The 9,554-nt window shown below is 39.2% G+C and overlaps 1 protein-coding gene across 3 annotated transcripts in view; it reads right to left on the bottom strand.

Moving 5' to 3' along the window:
• Positions 1–9,554, bottom strand: part of EXOC6 (exocyst complex component 6) — a 266,050-nt gene that overhangs the window by 247,615 nt on the left and 8,881 nt on the right. Inside the window, exon 1 of one of the 3 annotated variants that reach the window (XM_012801415.2) lies at positions 5,613–5,693. The exons of the other annotated variants lie outside the window; for them this stretch is intronic. The gene's annotated coding sequence lies outside the window, so the exon portion shown is untranslated. Of the gene's footprint in view, positions 1–5,612; positions 5,694–9,554 lie in introns of those variants that run through there. 3 annotated transcript variants of the gene reach the window in all.

Genomic DNA, 9,554 nt, shown 5'->3' with positions numbered 1-9,554 from the left:
AAACTAAAAAGCTTCTGCACAGCCAAGAACACAGTAAGTAAAGCAAGCAGACAGCCCTCAGAATGGGAGAAGATATTTGCAGGTTATGTCTCCAACACAGGTTTAATAACCAGAATCTAACGTATTAGAGAACACAAACGTATTAGCAAGAAAAGAACAAGTGATCCCATCTCAGGGTGGGCAAGGGACTTGAAGAGAAAATTCTCTGAAGAAGACAGGCCCACGGCCTACAGACATATGAAAAAACGCTCACCATCCTTAATCATCAGAGAAATGCAAATCAAAACTACTTTGAGAGTTATCTAACCCCAGTAAGATTAGCCCACATCACAAAATCCCAAAACCAGAGATGTTGGCGTGGATGTGGAGAAAAGGAAACATTTCTGCACTGCTGGTGTGAATGCAAACTAATACATTCCTTTTGGAAAGATGTTTGGAGAACACTTAGAGAACTAAAAATTGCCTGCCATTCGATTCTACAATTCCTCTACTAGGTATATATTTAGAAGACCAAAAATCACATTATAACAAAGATATTAGCACCAGAATGTTTATTGTAGCCCAATGCATAATTGCTAAGTCATGGAAGAAGCCCAAGTGTCCATCGACACATGAATGGATTAATAAATTGTGCTCTATGTATACCATGGAATATTATGCAGCCTTAAAGAAAGATGGAGACTTTAACTCTTTCATGTTTACATGGATGGAGCTGGAAAATATTCTTCTTAGCAAAGTATCTCAAGAATGGAAGAAAAAGTATCCAATGTACTCAGCCCTACTTTGAAACTAATTTATAGCTTTCATATGAAAGCTATAATCCAATTACACCCCAAGAATAAAGGGTTAAGGAAGGGGAGGAGAGGGGGAAGGTTGGGTGGAGGGAGGGTAATTGGTAGGATAACACTTACTGTGTATCTTACAAGGGTACCATAAGGTGTGAAACTTACTAAATGTAGAATACAAATGTCTTAACACAGTAACTAAGAAAATGCCATGAAGGCTATGTTAACTAGTTTGATGAAAATATTTCAAATTGTATATAAAACCAGCACATTGTACCCCATGACTGCATTAATGTAGACTGCAATGATTTAATAAAAAACAATTTAAAAAATAAAAGAATTCCCAGAAAAGATGATGGAAACCTAGACCAGAGTGGGGGAGGAGGAGAGGGAGGAGCAGTAGCTTTGGAATAGGGCTATGATGTCTAGCACATGATCATAGATATTTATTTCAGAATAGTATGATTTTCTATTCCACAAGACCATCTAGATAACAAGTTCTCTTTTAAGTGTGTAAATCTGTTTTCTAAAATTATTTTGGGGGCTCAGCCCTGTGGCTAACACTGGAATCCCAGTACTTTGGGAGGCCAAAGTGGAGGAATTGCTCGAAGCCAGGAGTTCAAGACTAACCTGTGCAAAACCAGGAGATCTCCTTTATACAAAAAAATTTTTTAAAAATTAGCTAGGTGTGCTGGGTCATGTTTCTAGTCCCAGCTATTCACGAGACTGAGGCAAGAAGCTTGCTTGAGCTCAGTTCAAGGTTACAGTGAGCTATCGTGATACCACTGCATGCGGCCTTGGAAACAGAGCAAGACCCTGTCTCTAAAAAATGAAAAAAAAACAGCTTGGCATTGTGGTGGGCGCATGTAGTCCCAGCTACTTGGAGGCTGGGGCAATAGAATTGCTTAAGTCCAAGAGTTTGAAGTTGCTGTGAGCTATGACGCAACAAAACTCTACAGAGGGCGACATAGTGAGACTCTGTCTCAAAAAAAATAAAAAATAAAGTAATAAAATTGTTTTGGGGAAGAAAATTAAACTAAACAATTTGTAACATTCTGGCCAATATTAAAAGGCTAAAGTCTATCATTTTTTTAAACCTTTTACAGTATGTCAAGACACTGGGTACGGTAGTCTCATATATATCATCTCATTGAATTCTTATAACAACCCCATAAAGTTGATACTGCAGTTAGTCCTTTTTTACAAATGGGAAAACTGAAGTTGACTTAAAGAGGCTTAAAAAGACTGACTTAAACACCTCCATAAAGGTCATACAGCAGAGTGGGATTCAAATCCGTGTTTGTCTGACACCAAAATTCACCATCCTCTCTGCCTGGCATTTCCTTGTCTTCCTGTCCCAACTTTGTTTTCAGTTGTATAACACATTTCCATTTCTTCAGTGTAATAATATTTGAGCCTATGTATAGCACCACAAAAAACATGTTATCACATTCCTATTGATGATGTTACTGAATCTATTTCTGTAACACAAAGGTTTTAACCTAGGCTCCATGAGTCCCTATGCCAGGGATGGAAGTGACCCTTGATTGTGTTCTGAATCCATGAAGCTGTGAATCCATGAAACTGTGTGCAGAATTTGGGGGACATAATGTGCATTTTCCTAGAAAGAGGTTTGCTAGCTTTCATTACATTCTCAGCATAGACCATGATCCCAGCACTGGAGAGCTGCTGCTTTCCAAACTACCATTTCTTAGTTTTGTTGCTTGGCGGCTTTTCCATTTCAGATTATTCTAGTTTTCTAATCACAGAGTTTTTTCAGAAAGAAGGAAGTCTTTAAAATGAACAAACATATTTAAAAACATCTCTCCTGGAGCCTGCAGCACAGGGTTATGGCACCAGCCACATACACTGAGGCTGGCAGGTTCAAACCCAGCCAGGGCCAGCTAAACAACAATGACAACTGCTATAGAAAATAGCCAGGCATTGTGGCAGGTGCCTGTAGTCCCAGCTACTTGGGAGGCTGAGGCAAGAGAATCGCTTTCGCCCAAGAGTTTGAGGTTGCTGTGAGCTGTGATGCCACAGCACTCTACCAAGGGCAACATAGTGAGACTCTGTCTCAGAAAAATAAATAAATAAATAAAGCATCTCTCATTACCATCCATCAGTTACAAGCTCAGGCTGGTCTTGAACTCCTGGCTTCAAGTGATCCTACCACGTCGACCTCCCAAAGTACTTGGATTACAGGTGTGAGCCAACACGTTCCGGACATAACACCTTATCTATTAGTGATGATAGCATCCTCTTTCCTTCTGCTTTTTGTTTGCTAGAGCTGGAAAGTGAGTTCTTATGCACTTGGATATTTCTTAAAAGATCCCTTTTTTTCTTTGGTTTGACTTTTTGATTCTATTCCTAAAAGTCACAGCTGCTGTCTCATATTCCTTCTTTCCTACAGAGCCCAATTTGCACTTTTTCAGTGGAATTTTTTCTTATTTTAACACTTGCAAATACACTTTCTTATTTAATACTTGCTAAAATCCAAGTTATGAGCAATACATTTCTTTTCTTTTCTTTTTTCTTTTTCTTTTCTTTCTTTCTTTTTTTGAGACAGAGTCTCACTTTGTCACCCTGGGTATAAACCCCATACAGACTTGGGGTTCTAGTAGATCAGAGTCTCTGCTTCCTTAGAATCAACATTCCAAGAAGGTATCACTCCCTCAATAGCCCCAGCTAAAGTTCTAGCAGGAACTGGGGTCATCCTGTCCATTCCCCCAATGTGGCTTGTGAATAGGAATACTTCATCTGCTGCACATGGGTGGAATATGGGGAAGAGTAAATTCATCAAAGGAAAATGAAAGCTCTATAATAAATACTGTCCACTCCCATTCAAAATACATTCCCCCCATTCCTGCACAGAACAGTCAGTATCTATTCAAGTTGAATGGAGATCCCTTGATCTTAGGGAGGGTTTACTCTTATCCTAGCCTCTAGGCTGAGTTATAATTAGAAATCTTATTTCTTTAGTCCCATTATTGGTCTAGGAGTGGCCATGTGATTCATTTCCAACCAATAAGAAGTAAGCAGAAGCATGCTGGGTGGAAATTTTTGGAAAGATTTTCTGTCCTGGAAGAAAAAGATTTATCATGGCTCTTTTGCTTTTTTGCCCTTTACCTTTCTTTCTATTTGGAATATGGATGTGATGCCAGGGATGTGGCCATCTTATGACTAATGAGGCAACAGGCATGGTAAGCACATCCCCACCCTGTGGCTGGTAGACCCCCAAAATAGAGATTGCCTGGATACTCAATAGCTCGGATGAGTCTCTGCATTAGCCTTGACTGCCAATTTCCAGGCTTAATATGTGCCACAAGAAACACTTTTTGTTTAAGCTACAGTTAGTTGTGTTTCCAGCTACTTGCAGCCAAATACTCCTAACTGCTGCAAGTGCTATTACCAAAAGAATAGGGAATGGATGCCAGGCAAGCAAGAACAGCCAAATTTCACAGGAGAGTCTGAGATACTGATAATCCAAGGCTGTACTTTCCCATTTCTCCAAACAGATACCTGAATAATGGAAGTAATGAACAACTGGAAAGAGGATGCAGAAAGGAATATTTTTGTATTCCTGATACTTCTTTCTTCACTGAAAACACACAGGGCGATAGGTACCCACCCATTCTACCAGTTAAAGATGAGTTTGAGTGAACAAATTAACAATGTTACCACCCAATACCATACTTCCAGAGAGGGCTACACCCAAAATAGTCAAAAGAGAATGGACTTTGGAGACACATTCGAATTCTATTTCTGCCACTTATTAGCTACGAGACCTAGAGCCAGTTATAGTGAAAGATGGGAATAATGACTTCTACCTTGTAACTGGTTTTTTTTTTTCCTCCCCTAATTGCTTTTTCAAAAAAGTTTTATTAAGCTAGGCATGGTGGCTCATGCCTATACTCCCAGTGACTCAAAAGGCTGAGGTGAGAGGTTCACTTGGCCCAGGAATTCAAGGTCACACTGGGCAACATAATGAGACCCTATCTCTTTAGTAGTGAAAAAAATCAGCCAGGCATAGTCGTGTGCACCTGTAGTCCCAGGTATTCTAGAGGCTGAGGCCAGAGGATCAAGGCTGCAGTGAACTATAAGGGTATCGCTGCCAGGTGCGTTGTCGTGCACCTCATGCTCCCTTCCTAGCCACCTCACAGGTATACCAAAAAGCATGGGTAACTAAATAACAAACACTGGGGTACTCCTTACCCACCCAGGTTACGAAATGAAACAATATGGATATAAATGATGCCTCCCTTAGATCCTGTTTTAATACCAAATTTGATTCTTTCTAAGCCCAGTATAGATTTTTGACTATTTTCTACTGGATTATTGGTCATTTGTTTATTTATAGGAATTCTCAAATATTCTGAATATCAATCATTCATCACTTAATGCACCTTTCTTTCCACAGAGGAAATAATCAAACTTTTATCATCACCTGCATGGGTTTCTACTTTTACTACACATAAAAGGGTCTTCAAAATGTTCATGGGAAATGCATGTTATAAAAAATATTATGTATATTATGAAAAAAACCTATGCATGGATTTCAAACGTTTTTGGCACCAAAATGAACTCATACTAACTTGTTGTAACATGTCTGAACAAGATCTAGTTTGAGGCACTAAGAAGACAAGACATCAATTTGAAAAAGAACCTCCATTGGTGCAACATGAATTCTACTAAAACTGAAGTAAGAACAAACATCGAATTTATAGTCATACTTGGGTGGAAGAATGGTGAAACTACTGAGGCTTTCGGAAAAGGTTGTGGGGACAATGTCCTGAAGAAACCAGCAGCTACAAATGGATAACTCACTTTAAGAAGGGATGTGATGATGTTGGAGATGAAGCCGGCAGCAACAGATCATCCATATCAATTTACAAGGAAAAAATTCATTCCGTTTATTCCCTAATTGAAGAAGACCAATGATTAACAGCAGAAACAATAACCAACACCATAGACATCTCAGTTGGTTCAGCTTACACAATTATGACTGAAAAATTAGAGTTGAGCAAACTTTCCACTCAATAGATGCCCAAACCACTGTGTCCAGACCCGCTGCCGACAAAAGCAGAGATTTTCTTTTTTTTTTTTTTTTTTTTTTTGAGACAGAGCCTCAAGCTGTCCCCCTCGGTAGAGTGCCATGGCATCACAGCTCACAGCAACCTCCAACTCCTGGGCTCAAGCGAGTCTCCTGCCTCCACCTCCCAAGTAGCTGGGACCACAGGCGCCCGCCACAACGCCCGGCTATTTTTTTTTTTTGGTTGCAGCCCTCATTGTTGTTTGGCGGGTCCGGGCTGGGGATTTGAACCCGCCACCTTAGCTGTACGTGGCTGGCGCCTTAGCCGGTTGAGCTATAGGCTCCGAGCTAAAAGCAGAGATTTTCAATGGAAATTTTATACACATGGCATCAAGATCTTGAAATAAATCTTCAGAAAATTGTAAGAGGAGATAAAATATGACTGTACCAGTTGTGGTCCTGAAGACAAAGAGCGATCAAAGCAATGGCTACCAAGAGGGAGAAGAGGTCCAGTCAGAGCAAAAACAGACTAGTCAAGAGCAAACGTCACAGCCAACAGTTTTTGGAGGATGGTCAAGGCCTTTGGCTGGTTGTCATTCTGGAAGGCCAAAGCATGATAACATCTGCTTCTTACGAGAGTGCTTTCAGAAAGTTAGACAGAGCTTTCGCAGAAAAACTCCCACCAACACTTCACCATTGAGTCCTTCTCCAGCACAACCATGCTTCTGCTTATTCCTCTCATCAAACAAGGGCAATTTTGTAAGCTTCAATAAGAAATTGTTAGGTATCCATCTTACAATCTGGATTTGGCTCCTCTGACTTTTTTTTTTTCTTCTGCCTAATCTTAAAAAAGAATCTTTAAAGGTCACACATTTTTCTCAGTTACTAATGTAAAAAGGATAACATCGACATGGTTCAATTCCCAGGACTCCCAGGACCCTCCGTACTTAAAAGATAAATTAAATGTCTGGTATCATCACTTTCAGAAGTGTCCTAAACTTCATGGAACTTGTGTTGAGAAATAAAGTTTATGTTTTTTATTTTTATTTTTCAATTCCATATTTCCATGAACTTTTTGAAGTCTCCATGTATGTTAAATATTCATCAACAGACAGTATTGCTTTTCATATTTTAAAACTGTATAAATGGAATCCTGCCGTGTGAATTCTTAATATAGCTTGAGGATTTTGTTTTTGTTGTGCTCATCATTGTTTTTGAGATTTATCTTCCGTTCTAGTTGAATCAACCACATTGTAGTATCCAGTTTTATGAACATATAATTTATTCATTTGTTTTTCTTTGGGTAGGCATTTAGCTAATCTGTCACATTTTACAGTTAAAAATGTAATAATTCCCTGTGCATATTTGCTAGATCTTCTCTAAGGCATAAACTCTGAAGTAGCACTCAGTCAATGGTATGCATTTATTAAGTCAGAAAGACTAAGTTTTGCTGCAGTACAAACAACTTTCAAATGTCAGTGATATAAAAGGTTTCTTTGTCACTCACATAAAGTCCACTTGGGTGACAGTGACTTTCCAGGGAACCTGGCCGCCACCTGTTAGCTTGTGTTTCTTGACTGCTTTGATCTTATGACACCTCTGTACCAACAAATGTCTCCAAGATTTTAGGAGTAGAGAAGAGATATCCCAGAGACCAGCATACCAGCAGCTAAAACTTCTTCCCAGAAATGACACATACTGCTTATTCACATTTCATTGGAAAGAAAACTGCAAGTCCAACTTAACTGAAGAAATTGAGGAAGAGCAGTCTTCTCATGTTCCTGTAAGGAGAGTAGCATCAGAAATATTGAAGAACAAAACTATGTCATAGGCATCTTCAATATTTCCTAAAACCTTCCTGCAGGTAGGGGATCCAAGGGAAAAGAAGCATTTCTCTTCATAGAGGTTTACCAATTTTCCCTCCCCTCAAACTGTATGAAAACTTCATTGCTATAAGCTTTTCTTTTTTCTTTTTTTGCCCGATCATAGCTCACTTCAGCCTTGAACTCCTGGCCTCCAGTGATCCTCCTGGCCTCCCAAAATGCTAGGATTACATGTGTGAGCCACTGTGCCTGGCCTGCTATACACTTTTACCAACAGCTGGAAGTATAGGTTTTTTAAAGTTCTACCAGCTTGATCCATGTGAAAAGCTACTCGTTATTAATATAGTTTGATTGTTTTAGAGATGGGGAAGTGGTGTCATCATAGCCCACTGCAATCTCCTGAGAAGCTGGGACTATAGGTATGCACTACCACAGCCAGCTAATTTTTTTGTTTTTCTAGACACAAGGTCTTGCTGCATTGCTCAGGCTAGTCTTAAATTCTTATTTATTTTTTTTTTTTTTCTGTGCAGGGCCCATCCTCTCCCCTCCCCTCCCTCTCTTCTTTCACCTTCTTCTTGGGCTATAATTGGGTTATAGCTTTCCTATGAAAGCTATAAATTAGTTTCATAGTAGGGCTGAGTACATTGGATACTTTTTCTTCCATTCTTGAGATATTTTGCTAAGAAGAATATGTTCCAGTTACATCCATATAAACATGTAAGAGGTAAAGTCTCCATCTTTCTTTAAGGCTGCATAATATTTTATGGTGTACATATACCACAATTTATTAATCCATTCATGTGTCGATGGACACTTGGGCTTCTTCCATGACTTAGCAATTATGAATTGGGCTACAATAAACATTCTGGTGCTAATATCTTTGTTATAATGTGATTTTTCGTCTTCTAGATATATACCTAGTAGAGGAATTGAAGGATCAAATGGCAGGTCTATTTTTAGTTCTCTAAGTGTTCTCCAAACATCTTTCCAAAAGGAATGTATTAGTTTGCATTCCCACCAGCAGTGCAGAAGTGTTCCCTTTTCTCCACATCCATGCCAACATCTCTGGTTTTGGGATTTTGTAATGTGGGCTAATCTTACTGGGGTTAGATGATTTCTCAAAGTAGTTTTGATTTGCATTTCTCTGATGATTAAGAATGGTGAGCATTTTTTTCATGTGTCTGTAAGCCATGCACCTGTCTTCTTCAGAGATTTTTCTCTTCAAGTCCCTTGCCCACCCTGAGATGGGATCACTTGTTCTTTTCTTGCTAATACATTTGAGTTCTCTGTGGATTCTGGTTATTAAACCTTTGTCAGAGACATAACCTGCAAACATCTTCTCCCATTCTGAGGGCTGTCTGCTTGCTTTACTTACTGTGTTCTTGGCTGTGCAGAAGCTTTTTAGTTTGATCTGGTCCTAGTAGTGTATTTTTGATGTTGCTTCAATTGTCCAGGAGGTCTTCCTCATAAAATATTTGCCCAGGCCAATTTCTTCAAGTGTTTTCCCTGTACTTTCTTCTAATATTTTTATAGTTTCATGTTTTAAGTTTAAATCTTTAATCTAGTGAGAGTCTATCTTCCTTAATGGTGAAAGATGTGGGTCCAGTTTCAGTCTTCTACAGGTCGCCAGCCAGTTCACCCAACACCACTTGTTAAATAGGGAACCTTTCCCCACTGAATGTTTTTAATTGGCTTATCGAAGATCAAATAATGGTAAGTAGCTAGGTTCATCTCTTGGTTCTCTATTCTGTTCCATACATCTACCTCTCTTTTTGTGCCAGTACCAGGCTGTTTTGATCACTGTCGATTTATAGTATAGTCTGAGGTCTGGTAGTGTGATTCCTCCTGCTTTGTTTTTATTTGTGAGTAATGTCTTGGCTATTTGAGTTTTTTTCTGATTCCATATAAAATGAA

Source organism: Otolemur garnettii, unplaced genomic scaffold (assembly GCF_000181295.1).
Source record: "Otolemur garnettii isolate 467f Iridium unplaced genomic scaffold, OtoGar3 scaffold00008, whole genome shotgun sequence".
NCBI classification, from domain to species: domain Eukaryota; kingdom Metazoa; phylum Chordata; class Mammalia; order Primates; family Galagidae; genus Otolemur; species Otolemur garnettii.
Note: the sequence above shows the minus strand (reverse complement) of the source record. Positions and strands in the feature narration are given on the sequence as shown.